The 18,424-nt window shown below is 39.4% G+C and overlaps 1 protein-coding gene across 4 annotated transcripts in view; it reads left to right on the forward strand.

Annotated features, from left to right (window-relative positions):
• Nucleotides 1-18,424, forward strand: part of MAST4 (microtubule associated serine/threonine kinase family member 4) — a 313,910-nt gene that overhangs the window by 142,032 nt on the left and 153,454 nt on the right. The gene's annotated exons all lie outside the window — the stretch shown is intronic.

Below are 18,424 nucleotides of genomic sequence, written 5' to 3' on the forward strand. Positions count from 1 at the left end.
GTTAAGTGCTCAGTTGTTCTGACTTAAATGGCATTCCAGAAGTCTGTACTTCGTAGGACATCTGCTGACTTGGTAAAGACTTTGTTGTTTTAGGTTCTGACACATGAAAAGTCTTATACTAAATAGTAAGCAAATGCAGTATTTAAGAAAAGTCAAGAAAATATAGAACTATTCCACATCAAGTATTTGATTATTGCAGTGATAGAAAAACAGTTAAGGAAAATTATTTTTGGTGCCTTCTTTTGGTGCTCTTGGTACTTTATATTAACCTGATGCTGTTGTGTGGGTGAAAGACTGCCTCTGTTGAAGTTAATGGCTAAACTCCTGTTGACTTCAGCCAGAGCAGAAAGTGGCTCTTGGGGCTCTTTTTTTTATCCGTAGCCATGACCTTGCTTACTCTTGCTATGATGTTTGACATTGAACGTTATTAGATACTTTTCTCCAAGTTTGAAAAACAGCTGCAAAGCAATCACCTCAATTGCATTCATACGCATATTTTTATAGCTGATCACTGAGATGTAAGTGCGCATTCTGTAATGTTGCTGAGACTTTAATAAAGTACAGTAAAGGAATAGGCCCTTATCAGCATTATGACATCTAGTTATTAAAGCGCTTAGGATTCTGCAGATGGTATTTTAAAATATCTTTAATACTGCTATCTTAGTTAACAGGCTCATAGTGCTGAGGTTAGCAAGGGCTGTAGCATCAGGGGTTGTGTGTGTGAGCTGGTCTATTTGCATGTCATATGCATGTTGACATGAAGACTGAATTTCAGAATGTGAAAGGTCCTATGTTTTTATTGCCACAAACATCTAGAGGTCCTGAATGGCTCCAGGTAGGCATATGACTTTGCTTCCTGGAGCTTCAGAGTCAATGGCCCGCCAAGGATGCAGCTTTAAGCAGGATAGGGAGAGCTGTTTCAGGGATGATCAAGTAGAGAAGCTTGGAAAGTGAGGTTTGGGTTGATGAATGACTGGTACTGATTTCTGCCATTCCCCCCACCCTTTGCAATGACCTCTTATCCTCTTATATGATACAATGAGAGGAGGAAAAGAAGGAGGGATGTATGAGGAAAGGTGTCTTGCTTATGGCTCACCATGTGTATGTTTCAAAGAGCTAGTATGCAAAATATTTAAGCTTTCTTTTCTATCTGCTGCATTATTTTTTTATACCTATTTTAGACTGGCTACTGGCTGGACCATACAGAGTGTTTTCCATATATATGCAGATAATTTTAAAATACATTTTCTATGACAACATAAAGGAGGCTGCTGATTCTAAGTCTCAATAAGATGGGATATGGTATATATAACATGATTATATGGAAAGGTGGGTATTTGGCAGGAAGCATACTGAGTAACAGATAATTTGAAAAGAAGTGGTATTTGACTGATGCGGACTACTAGCCTTTCTCTACCTATTCTGCTGAGCCAACCAGAGCTCTTGGACATATTTAGCTATGTGCTCAACTTGATGCCAGAAGCGGTACTTGGGTTTCTTTTATTAAGTTGATCAGATACGCAGTGAAAGAGGACAATGCTGACCTACTGCCAGCAAAACCATAAGCAGAGGAGTCTACCTGTGCAGTAGCTGTTATTCTGAGTTCATTAGCTGTGGCATTCATTCCAACACATTGTGTTACCTGCTGCAAGTTGGCAATGCTTGTTTACTTGTTGAACCTCATCTGCCGTTTGTGTGCCAGGGATACCCTGCTTGTGCCATTGGGCACATACATTCTTGCCGTGTGTGGAGGTACTCCACCTAGTAGCTGATCTAGCTCCGTGGCTGTCAACCTACAAGCCCAACTGGCTTCAGTTAAAAAACATGCCCTCTGTTTTCACCAACGTATTTATGTTACCATTGCTCAGTCCAAGTACAGAGACTTCTCTGGAAACCAACAGCTTACCTGCTTCTTGCTACACAAGATTCAGCTGATGTAAGGGCAAGGTAGTATAAAATTCTGTTTCCTGGTTTTGAAATAGAAGACTAAGCGTTAAGGGCATAGTGGTGGCAGAAGTCAAGAAAGAATCTAGAGGGGTTGGAAAAGGAGTCATGGGAAATGTAATGTGTTTTAGGGGGATCTGTGGGAGGGGATTGAGGACATAAAGTGAAGGATACTTGGAGAAGGGAGAGGCTTAGCTTTTCTACTCTCCCCCAGATTGTCTGTGGCTGTGGGGCCTCATTTTGGATCTCGTGAAATAAGTTAAGCTTTCTGTGGGCCTCCTACAATTAAACCGAATTCTGATTTTACATAGTTGTTACACAGCAACTCCTAAAGAAAGATTTGGAGACAAAAACACATTAAAAGGTTAAAGTTAACTTTAGCATAGTTGGCATAAACTGAGATAAGAGGTGCTGGTTGAGAAAGAAGTGAGCTTTTCCATCCTCAGAGCATCCTCTGGCTCTGCTGGCACAAATGCTTGTGTGGACACAGGCAGAACTGATCCAGTTTGCAACTAGCTTCATGCAGGTTCTTCAGGGTGTTTGACAGCTGCACAAATGCCTTGCTGGCAGTAGGGTATGGTGGCATGGAGACAGAATGAATGCCTGGGAGCTTTCTCTAAGGCTATCTCTGGCAGCAAAACTGACTTTATGTAAGCTTAACATGATTGTAAACCTGCATGGCTGTTACTATCCCACTTTGCAACTCTGTCAGAAAATTATATCGAAGTGTATTTCTGCACCCTGCCACTACAGGGATGGATTATTTATATGTTGTCACAATATTTTTATTTATTTTTTTATTTTCACCAAACATTTCCAAATACCAAGGGAGACGTTTGTGCTTAATGTTAAGCCAGACCCAGAAATACAGATTTAATTTGAGCAGAGTTAAGTGTTGCTAACATCTGTGTATGAAGCATGCAGATCCTCTGATGAACCAGAGAATGCCTGATTGCATCTAAAAATCCCTATCCTTTACACATTTGCAGTGTATCCAGCTGTAGTAGGTAGCCAGAGAAGATCTGTCAGTGTATGTTGTGTGTTAACCAGGTGAGTTTCCATCACTAAATTTAAGTCATCAGTGTCCTTATCCTCTTTTGTTTCCTTCCCATACCCACAGAGTACAGCAAAATGAAAACTACAGGGAGACAGGGCATGAAAGGTTGTGGCACAAAAATTACCCTCAGCTTTAAGTAGGTACATTCTGGTTTAAAATGGCCTTCTCCTAAAAATGAATTAACAACGGGCTTCTGTGAGGTGGAGAGGAGCCTTCAGAAAGAGTAATACTTAAAAAGAAGTAAGCGGGTAGGTAGAGGAGGTTCCTCCTTTCCTTAGCGCTTCAGTGGTTAAAGCACCTGCCCTAGAAGTAAAATACCTGACTTTTCCAGACTAACTCAGTTCTCTTTCATTTTTCTTTTGTTTAATCTGTCAATTTCAGTTTAATTCAGAGCTAGATGACTTTTATGTATTTATTTTTGCTGCATCTGTCCTTCTCTTGACATTTCTGAAACTAATTTCAGTAATTATAAAATGTGGACTCTAGTTCAGTAGCAGCGATTATATAATCTACTTGCACCTGTGGAAATGTCAAAGTTGGTCACAGAATTTTCATAGAATTAATTTATGCATTACAGTGAAGCAGCTTATATCCTTGGATAACAGCAACATAAGAGTGTGACCAGCCAAGAATTCAAGAGAAACACTAGTTAAAACCACTGCTTGCTTACGGGCTTAATTAAATAAGTTTCAAGAAAGTTAATAGTTTTGTAAGAAAGTTTTCATCAATCAGAAATATGGACTATCGGTTAACCTCAGGAAAAAAGTGGGAATGAGAAATTTAGTGGAATGGAATTATAAAATCATGCCAACCGTACTTCCCCCAAAAAATAAAGCTCTGAGGCCAGTATTGTGTAGGTGGACAAAACTGGAATTTGATTGGCAGTTTCTGTGTGCACATATATATGTATGCTTACAGATAAATATATCTATAAAAAAATTGTTCATGTATATAGGTGACCTGTGATAAGGAAAAGTGTCTAGCTCGGATGCCAGAGCACCTAAAGGAAACGTCAAAAGTGAAATACATTGATTGTACAAGCCTAACTCCCAACAGCCACTTCTGAGTTTTATCTCCCTAATTGCATAGGCTTCTTTGTGGCTTGAAGGGCACAACTGTCAAAGACAGTCAAGAAAATGAGTTTTGAGTAACTGTGAAGAGTTGAAAAATAACACAAACAAAAGCCTTCAAGCACCCCAAAACATGTAAGAAAGATTGCTACTTCCTTTGTCTTATGTATGTATGTTTCAGGACCTGTGTGTATGCTTATGCATGCAGCTTTGCAGCTTTTTTCATTGAATGTATTTTTGCAGAAGGGCACTATTGTGCTGAAAGTGCTCATGTCATAGTACATCATTTGCGAAGTGCAGAAATTTAGATTTGATTCATTATAGCTGAAGACGGAAACTTCACTTAAGTTCTGGAAAATAGTGACTAGTTTTGGAAAATATTATCTAAACAATTTTAGACAGATCACTATAAAAAATACTAGATTTTGGAGAAAGAAAATATTTTCCATGTTAATTATAAAAGCTATTCAAAATGCAGTCTTGAGATACTCAAGTTACAGAAAATTTCTATTCCTAGTTAAAATAAAAACTCTCTATTTCTCTATTTATGAACGTTTTAGAGCTTATTTGGATTTTTTCTCTGAAAGTGCACAGTCTCTGCAATCTAATGTTCACTGAGAGAAATTGAGTGCCTTAAGTTACAATAATGTGCAATATCCCATTAAAATTATTACAGGAGAAAAACTTAATGCTTTGAGAGAACTTTCTGCAGAGCACGTATCAAGAGTTACACCTAAAACAGCAATGAGTTCCTCATGCTGTGGAATTTTATGTTGCTGTAGCTCTCTTCTGTATATGCTTTGCTGCTACTGCTGTTTATATTTGTGTAGAGATGAAGTAAACAAGTTGACCTGAGGTCAGTATTTTGGTAAGTACCATTTTTACACTGAAATTATAGAGATTTAGATCAGTTTGTTCTTTAGAGTATCTGCCTCCATAGCTGTGGCTCACATAACTTCTGTTGGCAGGAGTTTTTACTGCAAATTAGTGTGTGCTGATAGAAGACTCTGTCTGATGGCAGCTTAAGGAATTCGATGTGCCTGGACAAGTGATGTGAGGCAAAGGTTGCCCCCAGGAAAGTCCTTGTTGCATGTCTCTGCAGTGTGCTGACCTTTGGCAGGAAGTGGAGGGGACAGAAGAAGTGAGCAAGAAGGCTTGTGAGCCAGGACTGGCAGGAGCTATTCCTTTTTGTCTCCAGACTTGGATAGCTTGGGTGGTGCAGTCTGTACTGTGGGTACAGCTTATGCTTAGCTAAGAATCCACCTATTCATAAAGTTCCATTTCTATTACATATGCATCGGATGCTTTTATCACTCTTTGTCTGTGCGCTAGAGCAATAGACTTAGTTTGCTGGTGTAAATTATATCTAAAAAAGAGTAACTTTCTTCTGTTGTGTTAGTTGCATCCATGTTTAGGGTTTTTCAGGCATAGTAGCAAAAAAAAAAAAGGCTTTTTTGGTATCGCAGTCAAGAATAACTGTTCTGATATCAGCAAATAACACAGTACTGTTAAACTGTATGTCAAACACAGAGGGCTTTTTTGGAAGGTGTGGAAGCTGTGGTAGAGTTGAGAAGGTCTTACACTTTAGAGCCTTGAAAGTAGAACCAGCTATTTTTTTCTTCCATTTAATTTTCATTTCCATTTTATCCGCTCGTTTTCTTCAGCTTCATCTGAGTTTAAAGTAAGCTGAAACTCTGCTTTGGACTTTCAAATGATTGTGTCCAATATATTCATCTTGTACGTTTGTAATAAACAACAAAGCGTTAATCATGAAAAGAAAACTAGTCACTTTTTCGTCTTAAACTATTTGGGAGATTACCATTATCTTAAATTTGGAAAGCGGAGTAGGTTAATTATTGTTGCCAGGTAATGAATCTCTCAATTCTAATATGGATGGATTGTGCTCAGATGGATATTCTCCATAGCCCATGTTTGATTCTTAAGGTGCGTATGCTTTAGTGTTAAGTGTTACTAGCACTATTTCTGTATGCGCTTCTGTGTTAAACGAGAACATGCTCGTTTAGCTGTTTTTTTTCCCTGGTGGCAGTATACTGTAGTCGGTATACTGTATGGTGCTCAATAACCAAATTTCTGTCTTTCTGACAAACTAAGTAGATTCAAGTCCTTAACTTTCAGGGTTTTTCTACTACTGTCATTGAGGGTATTTTTTTTTTCCCTGCAAGTCTAATTTTGTGATGTTTTGCTCATGCTACAGGTAGATATAAAAATCCTATCTTCCTTTTATAGCTCTGTGTTACTGTTTCCATCAGCACCGTTTGTCACAGCAACACACTGGGAGAACAATGTCTTCTAAGCACCCCTATGTTATTTTTCTTAGTGGCAGCTTCCTAAGTGCAGCGGACACTCTTAAGTTTCTAGATGATTAACATTGCATTTGTCATTAAAATGCATTTTTGTTTAAAGGAGCACAGATTACCCAGAGATCCAGATTGCTACATATGCAACAACCTTCTGCCCTCAATATTTATCACTTCTTCAATGTTTCACCTTTGAACTTTCAGCAGTGGCTTTAAATCTAATTTCCTTATCACTGATGAAAATGCTAAGTAGCATCAGGCCAGACAATAAAATTTTATGAACTCGTAAAAAAAAAAAAAAAATCTCCTTTGAAGAAAGGAGATTCCCCCACTGGCAACTTTTTTGAGATCTGTTAACGAACTCTAAATCTATTTAATGTATGTTTTATTGAGATTTTGATGCAAATTCTGAACAAGGAATTCAAATACTTCACAAAGTCTATGTGACTGGGCAGGTCACTTGCATATGACATGGGGGACAAGGACCACCAGCTGTTGTATCCTCATCACATCTCTTGGGTTCCTTGTGATTGACAATGAAAAACTTCTTTTTGGACACGTTTTTTGTATGCTTTAGGAGCCAACAGTTACCGTAGCATGATCCTTTTCCCTCACAATCTTGCTTACTCAGCCTCCATAAATTTTATGCAAGTCTGCTGCCCATTGTCTGTGTTTCCTTGTTTTAAAGTTGTGTTGGGCTAATGGGAAGAGTAATGGCACGTGCAGTGTGCTGTGTAGCCTTGTTGTCATCTTCCTGTTGTCAGTGCAGGGTCTTCAGCAGATGAGTCCTTTGTGCAGTGGAGAGCACAGGCCTGATTTTGATGTAAACCACACATCCCTTGGTATTTTATTGCTGTTAGTTGTGTCCTTGGGTATCAGTGTAGGCCATTCTGTTTAATCTTGTTCTGTTGTTTCTTTTGGTGCTTTCACAGGCCCATTTGCATTTGTACCGACATTAGTACTATTACATATCTCTGCATATTGTCTCTTGACTCACGTTTTAGTAGTACATGTGTGGGTTTTACACAGTGATGTCCTCTCTTCACAATTTATCACATCACGTTAGAGAAAGGAGCCATCTGTTTTAATGTAATTCATCATGTCCGTTTTCAGTGAAAGATGTGTACACTGCCTGAGAATATTTTAAAGCTTTGTGAAACCTTGTTGCTGGTAAATTCATGCTCATCTGTTTGTGTGCGTGCATCACACAATCTTTGTGTATACATACAAAAACAAGTCAGGTAGTGATGACTTTTTTTGTGTATTTTAAAACTATTCTTTGTTGTAGTAATGGGACATAGGTTCATCCGGTGTTGTCCATTATATTCTTTAATCACATAGATATGTTTACAAGGCCCAGAACATCGCAAAATTTATTGAAATAACATGGTTACCTGGAGGATTGGTGTCTAGAAAATGAGGCGTTCAGGTTTTAAAGCTTAATTGTGTAACGTGATATTTATCTACTGTTGTTCTGAGTGCTGTGGTGTCTAAGTAATGTAAATTATCACCTGACCCATGCTTGACCATGGTACCATGCCTCTCCACAGTGCTCTGGGTGTGCTATGCCCTGTTGGAATTTTGTTTTGGCTACTTAGGCAAGGACAGGTCAGGGTCAAGAATGAAAAATAATTTTAAGTAATTCTTTATCAAAATTGTGATCAGATTAAGCCACGGGGAAAAAGCAAAATGAAATCAGCCTCTAGAGTCAAGTCGTGGTCCTGTAGGAATGTTGCAGAATTTCAGGATGGGGGAACCACATGGTTCTTGGAGGGAGTAAAGAAAATCAAGTATCTGGGTGCCTCCACGCTTTGCCTAAATTAAAAAATGTTTTTGCAGTAGAACAGTTTATATGAAATTTTAAATATTTTAAATAATTGTATACATGCAAATAATTATTCTGTAGTGCATGAGGTTCAGCCTAGATGTTTGAGGGCCAGATCTCATGGCTAATGGATTGCTGGCGATGTGAAGGCAGGTGCCAAGGTCCTAAAATAATTAAATCTCTACAAAGAAATAGCAGTAGAAAAGACCTCATCAGTTCACTACTAAAACTTGAATAGTGAACCTGACAAAATGAGGCAAAAAAGAGTAATGGGATGGAGGTCTGACAAATTGGCTAACCTACTGTTCTTGCTCTTCCCTGTGACAGTCAGCTCCCCTGAGCAGCCTTTTCAGCTTGCGGCCTTTTTCACTGAACTACTCTTTCTGTTGGTTCTGCCTTTGTACCCTGCATTACCTGTTCAACCGGCAGTTTGTGGTGTTTGCAGTGTTTCTGTGTGCATAGAAGCAGCAAAGCATATAGCAAGAGCAGAGGGAAAATGCTAGGGGAATTTAATGGCTGGAAATGTGACCTGCTGAGGCAAGGGAGTAGTGATCTGAGCGGCAGGTTGTGGTCTAGGGGTGACTTAGTTTGTGCGCGCAGTAATTATGTGATTAAATTCTGACTTTCAGTGGCAAATGTGATAGATGCATGTTGAATAACAAATATTTTGGAAAGATACTTGCTGTAAGTATTTTTAAATTAGCATTGGCTGTGTCCTCTCGTTCGTTCTGTGAACAGAAGTTGCACTGTGAGTGAGTAAAATTGTTTCTCTTTGATATTTGTTGTAGTAAAACTTCAAAATTGTATGACGTACACAAAAAGGACAAATGACTATATAACCACCTCTTTTATTCTGCTGTCTGAGAAAGTACTTACCCAGTGAGAAAACTGGCAGAAGAACATCATGTGGGTAATCACTGCTAGCCAGCACAGCTTGAATTTCAAATAGTAAACCTTGAAAGTCTGACATACTGAAACAGCTTCTTGTTCATTGTTTGTTTTTTCCCAGTGGCATTAATTTTGGGAAGTCCAGTTTTCATCAGTTAAGGAAAACTTGAAGTTTGTCAAAAAGAATTTTTTGTCACAAAGGAGTTGTAATGTCCTCATGAATTGCATGATCCAGGCTGCCCTATGCTGTATTGATGAATTGATTTTTTTTTTTTTGGCTCTGATGCTACAAAGGTTTGAATAATCTCTTAATCTACAGAGGGAGCTCTCTGAGGCCGTGCAATTTCTAGCTTGCACATATTTAGCCTCTGTAGGATTGGGGTCATGGTGGGGCTCTAGGGAGATTACATGATTGATTGATGAACCTGTGCTCTGCTTAAAGAATTCTAATGATACATTTTTCTTTCTTTTTTTTTGGTGGAGATTAAAGGTGAGGTATAACCTACCAATATTTGGTTTTATTTTAAGGAAAGAAGCACTCAGGTTTCTGCACAATGTATTTGTTCCTCTGGTAGCAATATCATCACCTGTATTCTAAATATCTGCTCTGGGGTAAAAGAGGCAGTTGCTGAACATCAGGGATCTGCCTGCCTTGTGTCTTCGGCAGGCATTCTGGCATTACAGATTTTCCCCTTGAAATTTTCAGTATTATTGCCATTCCATTATGTAAAGTATAGGCTGACTTCCTAGAGATGTTAGGGTCATGAAATCCCAATGAGACGCTTCTGTTTTGTCTTAGAGGAGAAGACTTCTTCCTCTTTCCTATGAAATGCAAATTTGAACATTTTTTTATTACTGTCAGTATTCTAAACCAGTACTGTTGCTTATCATAAAGGATATTAATCTATTTGTTATCTGCAGTTTCTTTGTCATTTGGCTGGACTACCACAATGCTATATGCCTTGCCGTAAAGCATCTGGGAAACTCCTGTTTATGCAGAATGCTTCAGTATCTTCTGAGGAGCAAATGAAACCTCCTGCCACGTGCTGGCTTCCTCCAGAACTCCAAGTCAAGATCTTCATCCTAGTTGCTGCATAGCTTGGGATAAAAATGTTGGAAAGACCACTTGAAAAAGTAGCTGTGTAGAAACTTTGTAATATTAGCCTCTTAGTTTGCAGTAGTGTACTACTACATTTTTTCATACTGTACTGTTTATTACATGCACCCTAGAGATTTATTTTGGATGAAGCCAAAGGGGAAGATCCTCTGGAGGCTGTTAATCTGATGTACTCCTACCCCTGATGAGGAAATAAGAGACCAAACAATGAGTGTGTACAGAGGACGTGTACTAGGAAAATGCTCTTGGACCACTGAGTTTGTGTAATGTCCTCATGTGCTTCCTTTGCTATGTCAAGAGCTGGATGGTATCTGTGCCTTTATATTGGCTGTTGTCCATGACCCACAATCCTTCTTGGCTCTCACCTTCCTCTTTCACTAAGCTTTCATATCCGCTAGTCTTTTTTTATACCCACCCTACCTTCTGTGTCAGTCTCCCCATGATGGGCCCCTTTCTGAACCTTTTAGCTCTTCATGATTGTCTCCCTTTCTTTCCCCTTTTTACAACTTATCCTTTCAGCAATCCTTTGCTCTCCTAAAAATGCCAGCCTGGAGCCCTGAGGAATGGATTCTGCTTGTTAACCTGTGCCATAAGAAGAGTAAAAGCTACTTCAGTGTCAGTATCAGGAGGTTGCTGCTGCATGTGAGAGGGACTGTCAGTCAGACAAAATTTCAGAAGATGAATGCTTTCTTCTGGAGGACCAGGGACAACAGTTGCATCTCGGAGGAGCAGCAAAGCAGTCATGTCCTCACTGGCAGAGGTCTTAACGAACTGGGAGATGCTAACAATCCTGATGCATCTTCCTCTGAAGGCTTTACACTATAGTCCTGAGGAGCAACAGGTGAGACAGCTGCAGGAAGAGTTGGAGTAGGAGGAAGGCTGGTTTGATCTTGGGGAGGAATGTGTCCATGGTCCATAGACAAACTTAAAAGTTTTAAAGCAGCCGGAGTACAGTGTGGTAGCAGGAGGCACCGTGTGCTCCCTGTCAGGGCCTCGGTTGTCCATGGTGGGGAGTGGTGCCTGCTCTATAGTTAGGTCACATTGGCTGTTTCTTGTTCGTTAGTTCCTTGTGAACGTACTGCATAATGTTTGTGGCTGTGGCCATTTTTGCCTCTACCACCACTTCTGTCTCTGCCTAAAATTTCTAGGCCCTGTTGACTTTCTCCCTCTCCCCATGGGAGTTAAGGGTCTTGTTTACCCTCTTAATGAAGTTTTGTTGACTGAATGCAGTTATTGTCACACTTCTGTTTTACTGGAGGTTTTCCATCCATTTGTATTTTCAGCCTTTGCCTAAAGCCAAGCACCTTCTTTGCAGGTATGTTCTCTGGGATAGAGTAGTGGAGAGCTGAGGCAGGGATCCTGAGCCAGGTTTAGGCTTGCAGGACTCGCTCAGTGAATGTAGTTTTCATATGGGGATAGGCATGCCAAGAACCTGGTTGCCAAGTGCTTTGTGTATGGGAGGATGGGTGATGGCTCCTGAGATTAAAATGAAGGGCAAGGTGCATGAGCAGTGCTTGGGGAGGGGTTGATGGCTCACTGTGAGACGAGGTTGCAGAAACAAATAGGTTACTTCAGCCAAAAACGTGGCAGCAGGAAGGTGTGTGGCTTCTGTGACAGGCTGAAAAGGAAAGGCGGGGTGGGGAATGGATGGCAGCAGGACAGAGCTCTTCTAGGTTTGGAGAAAGAAAATGCTGCTTTGGAAGGATACCTTTCTGTTCTGCAAGGGCTAACCAGCCAGTTCTGCCTCTTTAGTCTTTAACAAGATTTTACTCCCTGAGTCATGGCAGCAGCTAACCCGGCATTAGCATACTTTCCTGACATCCATGTGCTCTTCTTCTCTGCCATCTCTGTCCTCTTGTCCTTTCTGCCAAATATTGCAGTGTTTCTGCTTCTCTGTCGTGTTTTTTCCTAGTAAGCCGGTCAAGCTTAGACCTGTGAGGTTTACTGAGGTGTGTTGTGACGGCTCTCACAGGCATGTGAAAAGGTCAGAAAGAGTACTGGGGTAAGTGGATCCATAATATTGCCATGCTTGCCTGAAAGGGATGGTAGATAACTGCCACAGGGAGAGCGAGTGACAGTCTAAAAGGCTGACATGCATTTTGGGAGTCTCTTTATATTAATTGTATGTTGGTTGCCACAGTGCAAAAGACAGTGTAATTGCATATAAGCACATTTCCTCTTATCCCAGTGGTTTCACTCATGAATGTTTAGCGTGATCATGCCACTAGACAGTGAAGGCAAGCATAGCATTTGAGACAAACATGCTATCCCAGGTGTCCCTAACATGGGGCTGAGCATGCCGCTGGAAACAAACAAGTTCTTGCTGTTCTAGCCTGAATGGAAAAGCTCAACTGTGCCTTTGTAAAGGTTGTGCAGGGAACATAAACGTTGGGAATGCTTTTTTCCACTCTGCTACATGGTACTATTTTGCAGTCAGGCAACTAGACACACATCCTACTTCAACACAGCATGTGATGGAAATGGGATTAAATGAGGCATGTTCTACATCCATGTGTGGGTATGGCCTTAAGACCCAGCTTCAACTATTCTGTGATTCTTCTTGGTATCATTGAGATGCTGCTGAAGATGACTTTTTATAGATCTTTGTCATACTTTGTGGATGCTTCTCTCCTAGATTCTGCTAAGAGACACTTAAAATGTTTTCATTTACATTTAAAAATACGTCTGTTTTTATGGTTGAAATGAGGCTGGCAGAAGTACCAAGAATGTATCTATATATATCTAAATCAGAAAGCTTTTAGATTACTACTCTATAAATCTGAACTTTGTTTTGGTTTTTTTAGCCAAGTTTTACCAGTAAGGCATCCAGCAAATCTGTCTTGGTGGGTGGAGGGTGTGGGTTATTGTCACTTTTGAGAACCTTTTGCTGTATTGCATGTCGGCTAGACACTAAGCAGGAAATTACACTGGGCTGCAGGTGTAAGAAACCTGGATGACTGGCTTTAGTCATTATTTTTCATTAGTGACCTAGATGATGGAATAGATGGTATTTATTAAGTTTGCAGCAGACAATAAGCTGGGAAGAATGTAAGTATATTGAGGAACAGTATGGGGTTTCAAAATCATTCTGACAACCTGGTGAAAATACACCAAGTAAAATAGGACAAGCTGGAGACTTCTTACTTCAGCAGAAAATACTCAGCTTTTCAGATGCAAGATAGTTGGATAGGTGTCAGTTTGCAGAAGAGGATCTGAGAGGTATAATGGTTCCACAATGTGATGCTGTTGGGGGGAAAAACGATGCGGGGAGAGGGTACATCATGCTGGGAAGCTGATGTTTTGAGCTGCAAGGCATGCAGCATTATTCTACCCCACACAGAACTTACAAGACCTTATGCTGGAGTGCTGCATTTAGATTTGACTGCTGTGTGTTGAGATGGATCAGCTGGAGAACAAATGACAACTGTCAGCTGCTTTGAAAACTTGGAATGATCTATGGAAAAATACTTACTAAGCTGGAGTTATTTACTCTAGAGAAGGGAAGGCTGAGGGGTGATCGTGAAAGTCTTCAAGTGTGTGGAACATCTGCCATGAGTAGGAAATAAAAGTTTGTTTTCTATGTTACTGGGGCGTAAAGCAAGACATAATGTGTTTAAATTGGAACAAGGGGGATTCAGCTTAGACACCATTGAAACATTTACTGTCTCTGTATAACGAAGCAGAGGAGTGGAGTACCTGGGAGTGTTGTGGAATCACTATCAGCTTTTAAGAACAGATGAGACAAACAGCTGGCTGGAGTGATAGGGGTAATATAGGTATAATGGACCTCTCTTGGGGAAGGAGAAGATGATCTCTTGAATTCCTTCTAGCTCTCTTTATAATGTATCATTACTTTCATGGGGTTAATTGGCAAAACTTTCTGCTGAAACTTGATGCCATATTTTAAGATTCTGCTTTCATGGAAGAAAATACTGTCTCATAACAGACCAGATTATTCATTTGTGCTTGTCTGTAATGACAGAATTCCCTGTGGAAATGTGTATACGGCTTTATGTAAGTGTAAGATTAAAAAATGACAACAAACTTCAAACTTTTTGTGTGTTTTTTGTGAAACACTGGCTGCTCTATTTCTGCTGCTCACCTCTGTTCAGAGCGTTTGCCTACCCCTGTTTGTCTAATGACTATCTAGAGAGACCAGGAGGTGTATTTTTAAAAAAAATTCAGGCATACATGTGGTAGCCTTACAAAGCTGTTGGGGAGAAGCTTCTACAGGCATATATGTATTTGTGTGCATGATGGGGCCTTAATAAGGAATCAGTTATCAATCAACCAGCCAAAACAGAGCTTAGTAACTCTCTAGGTACATATTAGTTGTTGATAGGCAGGTGTAGGGTGTTGGGAGAGGGGCTGCAGGCTGGATTATAGAATAATGAAATTTCTTATTTGTGCTTTAACTTTTTGAAGAAGATACTCAGATACCATCATGATCTTACAAAACTATTCAATAGAAGATTTTTTTTGTTTTCAATGTATTTCTTTTGATGGAAAAATAAATACAGGAAAGTTAAATGGCATCAGTTAGCACTGAAATACAGCTTAAATAAAGACCAGATAAACAAATGCTCATTAAGAGCCTGGGTTTGGATTATCCCTGTGTAACAAGGCTCTTGAATTTAAAAAAAACGCAACTGTTTAAACTCTCTGTAATGTAGAACTCTTCAAGAAGTAGATCTATTTTTGCCTCTAATTTTTTTAGGGCTGTTTCTTTTGTATTGAAAGGCAGTGCTGATTGAGACCATAATTATTATTAAAGCCTGATTTCTCAAGCTTTTTACAGTTTTGATACTAGCCTCATGTCTGTTGACAATAGACTTTGTTAGTTGAGCTACTTTTATTGTTCTAATTTCAGATTAGGATTTTTTTTAAGTTCTTATAGTATGTGAAATATGGTAGGAGGTTGTTTCAACCTGAAGTAGCTATTCTGGGAGTTTTCCAGAAGAAAAAAATTTTACAAAAGGTGTGCCATTGTATTGGTTGAGCTTTCGATTTTGTATGGAATGTTAATTTGGAGCTTTCACAGGCAGGTGCAAAAATGATGCTGCCTAATAAAGGGAGATGGGAGACTGTGATGAAATATGAGGAAGGCTACATAAATGCATTGCATTAGATGGCACCTCTTGCTGGTTTTTTTCTGTCATCTCTAATAACGATCCAAATGATATTTAGACAAAGAATAGAGAGCTTCTCTCTTTCACTTTTCGGCCAGATACCTTCATTATTTTTATCTGTCTTCTGAGCTCTCAATGTTGCAAGACCAGCCAGCAGCAGTCCCACTTTAACTTATAATCATCTGCTCCTGCATATGAGGCGGCTATTCTGGCTGCAGGGAAAATTTCAGAACTATCTGTTGAAACTCACTGTGGAGGAGTGGAGTGAGCGAGGTTGCAGAGAGATTTTGCCAGATCTTGGCTGGTGCACATTATTGATTCCTTTTGTCTGCAGTGTTTTAGGATCAGTGGTTTTAGTTAAGATGTTTAATGTGACAACCAGTTGCTGGGTTTACTTGCCAGAGGTCTACACAGCAGTTCTGGTTTTTTAATGGCTAATTAACATTGCTAATAAACATGTTCTTTTGATCTATTCCTTTGTTTAGTAATATAAACAATACCATAGAGCTATCAGCAGAATATGCAACTCATTTATAAAAAATTATTAAAAATACATTTGAATTTAATAGAGTGCTTTTTAAAACTATAATTTAAAAGCAAATCCCTTTCAGAATAGTAAGAATTACAGCTCTGAATAGGTTCTGGCAAAGTGTTTTGTAAGACCGCCTGGGCTTTTACCATGTATTCCAGTGACACATTAATAAAATGCATTATTGTAAATTGCTTACCAGGGTCAGATTTATGGGTATGCCTGTAAATGTCAATAGATCCATGATGTTGAGACTTGCAGAACTTAACACTGGAAGGGGTCATCTAGTATGTCTTTCTGTCATGGGGTACCAAACAGTCATCCCCCTGCCCTGTGACTTTATAGTGCTATGGGCTGACGTATATTGAACACATATAATGAAAGAACATGCTGATTCTACCAAAGTCTAACCATTGCCCTGCAGTGACGAGGCATTTATTTTGGCATGTCACGCTGAGCCCGTTGTGCAAACTGAGCTCCCAGGTATGGGCAAATGCAAACACTTTCCATCATCCTCACCCACTTCTCCTCCCTTCCCCAGGGAAACAAATGGAAGACAGCCACTCTCCTCTCCCTCATATAATCTGACCAAGATGAAAAATTCCTTGCCATTGCAAATTGGGCAATTATTTTGAGTCTGAGCATATGAGTGAGACATACCAGGCAGGCATCTAAGAAAAAGGATTCCTTTCACCATCTGGTATTGCTTCCTTAGCTGTGGCCTATCTCAAAGACTTCTGGAGAAAGTATGCAGTAAATAACAGAACAACCCAGAATAAACTGGCTAGTTACACATCAATAAAAAGAATACTTCTTGACCCTTTCTGGCAGATGGCTGAAGCACGAGATTTGTTTTACACACGTTGCGTTGGTCAGTCTGACTTCAGCCAGAGGTAACAAACTGGTATATTCATATTTCAGGCTTTTGTGGCTACTTAATAATGTGCCCAGACATCCTGTGTTGGAAAGAATGCAAAAAAGAGATTCAGCTTAGTTTTTTACCCCATTTCTTTAGTGCTATGTTTTGCATCTCACTGATGCCAAGAAGCAGTGTTGTATTCAACTGCTTCTGCATCGTTCCTGCTAGAACTTCTTTAGAAACTAGCGTTACCGATGAAGCAGCTGTTAGGATCCTGAATGTTCTCAGATTTGTAACTTCGCTTTCCACCTGCTAGAGAATTCTGCAGTGTCTCAGGTTTGAACATTCAATCAGATGGTAAAATTACTTACCTGCTCATCTGAGAGAATTTCATAAAGCTAAGTTTTGAATATAGCAGGAAAAGAAGGCAGACAGTTAAACAAGCAGGGGTACTAGAAGCTGATCCATTGAGAGAGCTGCTGTGGTGTCATGGTGTACTGCTGTTTATTTAACACTAGGTCCTGAGATCTTAAGTTTTCCCATTGACATGAGAGGATGCAAAGTTATCACATGTTGGAGACAGTGCTGTATAGATGCATGTTATATATATGCATGTAAATACATATGTGTATATATACACAAACATTGCTAATGTTTTCTCATCCTTTTACAGGTTGTGCAGTACAAGACTAAACTGAGGAAAAAATTGTCCCTTCTCAGTTAGAAATCTGTAATTCTCATGCAGTGACTGGAATACCTATCCACTTAGTGTATACAGCTGACTTTCACAGATGAGTGTTGCTAGTAACTGTGACATAGGTGCATTTCACTTAGAGATTACTTTATAGGGACTATGATTACACTTCAGAACTACTAATCACAAGCGCTTGTCTGATAGACCCTCTGGGAGGATGCAGACTGGATAGATGGTCATGGGGATGGAATTCAGTGTGCTCCTGAAAACTGGCAAATAGAAGTTTCAACTTTTCTTTTTAAGCGCAAGAACAGCAACTTGACTTACATAGAAAATGTGGACAAAAGCATTTCTTTCTGTCATTGTGACTTTTTGAAGCTATTCTTAGGCCTCTCAATCACTTGTGGAAGTACAGATTGCAGTATGAAGGCTGCAGTGAACAAAATTAATTCTATCCCTAAGGTGTACTCATTTTTCTCCTCATGAGGAAGAAGGGACCAGAGACCAAATAGTAACTGAGTGCCAGGATGATGAAGGCATTATGATTTCCATTTTCAAAACCATGTTGTAAGAGTTTTACAATCTAATAATTGGAAAAATAAGTCAAGATAAAATATACTAAATAAATTGTCATTCTGAAATTGTTTAGCCCATGCTAAAATTTGAAATCTGTTAAAGTATTGGTAAATTCAGGCCTTTTCACTGCTGCTTATCTCCAAAGCATGGTATACAGCTAAATCTCACAACGTCCCCATAAGATAGGTAGGTGTTGTCCTTAACTTGCAGGTTGAGAAACCTGACCAACAGAAAATCAGGGACAAATCATAAGTCGCTTTATGCTGATACTACAATTTTGGTATTCTTTAGTCTTGTATTCAGTAGATTCTGATGACTGTTTTTAAAGCAAGGAACACTTTTTTGTGTTATGATTTCAAAACAATTCCTGTTTGAAAGGAAAAAAAATGAATGCTGTATGTTTACATAAGCATTGCTA

Source organism: Aptenodytes patagonicus, chromosome Z (genome assembly GCF_965638725.1).
Source record: "Aptenodytes patagonicus chromosome Z, bAptPat1.pri.cur, whole genome shotgun sequence".
Taxonomy (NCBI): domain Eukaryota; kingdom Metazoa; phylum Chordata; class Aves; order Sphenisciformes; family Spheniscidae; genus Aptenodytes; species Aptenodytes patagonicus.